This window comes from Bombina bombina, chromosome 8 (assembly GCF_027579735.1).
Source record: "Bombina bombina isolate aBomBom1 chromosome 8, aBomBom1.pri, whole genome shotgun sequence".
NCBI lineage: Eukaryota > Metazoa > Chordata > Amphibia > Anura > Bombinatoridae > Bombina > Bombina bombina.
The window spans coordinates 60,071,038-60,073,537 of record NC_069506.1 but is presented as its reverse complement, the minus strand read 5'-3'; the positions used below and the strand labels follow the sequence as shown (position 1 = coordinate 60,073,537).

Genomic DNA, 2,500 nt, shown 5'->3' with positions numbered 1-2,500 from the left:
TGGTTCTCACTAGGGGGCTTGGTTAATGACGTGCCCGCTGTCGTATGTGTGATGTTTATCATCGGCACACATGTCAGTTTTAAACTGACAGATAAACAAATCGTAAGTATTATATTACCAAGTGGTACTGTCTCCCTAATATTTATAATATTATCTATTTTTGGCACCAATTCACTAGAGTTAGTTGATCATGCATTTACATATAGTAAAAAAATAATATAAAAACATACTCAAAATGCAAATGTTATGACTCATGTCTAAACATCTATATGCATTATCTGATTTTAAAACCGCTGTGATCGGACAGATAACCATATACTAGACTGGTAATAGAAGTTAATAATATAACATAAAATGTATATTAATCTAAAGTATAAACATAAATCAAATGATATATATCGAATAAATTATAACATGACTGTTGCTATCATTGACATATATTACAACTGTTGATATATAGGTCTTATATCTTAATTAAAAGCGGCCATGTCTATATTTTCGTTTAAGCCATGGGGTTGGAGAGTCTTAAGCTTCCAAATCCAAAATGTCTCTCTCTGTCTTAGATGGGTCAACCTATTCCTACCCCATTTGGGGGCAATCTGTTCTAATGGAAAAATATTAAATAGATCAGTTTGTCCGTCATGACAGTTTTTACTGTGTCTTGGAACACTATGATTGGCCACCCCATTCTTTATATTTCTATTATGTTCCCCCCATCTCTTTTTTAGGGGTCTTGAGGACCTACCAATGTACTGAATTCCACATTGACATTCAAGGAGATATACCACATAACTTGAATCACAAGTGAATCTAGAATTTATTTCAAATTCTTCCTTTGTGGAAGCAGATTGAAATTTTGTCCTATTCCCTGAAGTATATTTGCAAAGACCACAGTTTGGTCGATTACATCTGTAAAAACCCCTTTTGCCCATTGGCCAACTATTTGTGATGGTTCTTATGTTGCTCCCTTTCGTATATTTCTTCATTACCACCTTGCTTGGTGCTAATTTATTTTTTAATGTAGGAGCTCTCTTGAAAGTGCAGATAGGGAACTCTTCTAAAATGTTTTTAAGAATGCAGTCATTTCTTAAAATATACCAATGTTTACACAAAATGTGTTTGATTTTATGGTGGTTACTATTAAATTTGGTGATAAATCTTAAATTGTTAGATTTGGGCTGTGTATTTGTGGATTTATTAACACTATTGCCATTAATATTCATAATGCCTTCATTTTTCTTTTTAAAAAATTCCTCTCTATCTTTAATCCTTGCTTTTCTATAGCCTTCTTCAATTAGGACTCTTGGGTATCCCTTTTCTAGAAATCTTGATCTTAGAGTCTCTGCCTGATCATCATAACTATTTAAAGTAGTACAATTTCTGCGTATCCTGGAAAACTGGTTATACGGTATATTTTTGACCCAGGCTTTGTAATGATTGCTTTTATAGTTTAAATAGCTATTTGTGTCAACTGATTTGAAATATGTTTTGGTGGTTACTCGTCCATTTACATCCCAGCTCAATATTAAATCCAGAAATTCTATGGAGTTCTTATTAATATTAGATGTTAATTTAAGGCCCATATTGTTGTTGTTTAAAGATATGATAAATTCCTTTGCAGAGTCTTCAGTGCCATCCCATATCAGTAATAGGTCATCAATGAAACGGCCATAGTACACCAGGCCTGCCCCCAAAGGAGACTTGTATATATAATTCTCCTCAAATATCCCCATGAATAAATTCGCAAAACTGGGGGCAAACCTGGTGCCCATGGCCGTTCCCTTGATTTGTAAAAAAAAACCTTTCCTGGTACACAAAATAATTGTGTTTTAACACAAAAGATATGGCTTCTAGTAAAAACTGTCTTTGTTTGGACGGTAGATATTGATCTCTTTTTAAAAACTTATCTATTGCTTCTAGGCCTAGATTGTGACAGATGTTTGAATATAAAGAGGATACATCACATGTGCACCAGATGAGATCTCGCCCTGCTTTTTCAATTTTAGAGATCTTCGATATAAGGTCTGGGGTATCTTTGATATAAGATTCTAGACCCATAACCGGTTTTTTAAGATAGGTGTCTACATACTCGGATAAATTGCAAGTAAGATTTCCGATACCAGAAATAATAGGTCTCCCTGGTGGACACTTTGGGTCTTTGTGTATTTTCGGAAGATGGTAATAATAAGCCAAATTGGGTGACATCCCTTCTGAAAAGCCTTTATCTATTAGTTTGGTGAGTTTAGCCAAATATGTTAATGTGGGATTAAAACTCAATTCCCTATAATAACAAGGATCTAACAGAATTTTATCGGCTTCTGCAATATAATCTGACATATCTTGTAGAACCACCCCTCCCCCCTTGTCCGCCTGCCTGATGACTATATCTTTATTATTAGCCAAATTGGCAAGAGCCTTGTATTCAAATTTATTCAAATTATAGGTATTGATTTCAAGGTTCATAGTTCCAAACTCTTCTAACACTAGATTTTGAAAAAGA

The 2,500-nt window shown here is 34.1% G+C and overlaps 1 protein-coding gene across 1 annotated transcript in view; it reads right to left on the bottom strand.

The window, feature by feature from the left end:
* The window catches only part of LOC128638440 (cytochrome P450 3A29), an 89,318-nt gene that overhangs the window by 56,303 nt on the left and 30,515 nt on the right, over window positions 1-2,500 (bottom strand). The gene's annotated exons all lie outside the window — the stretch shown is intronic.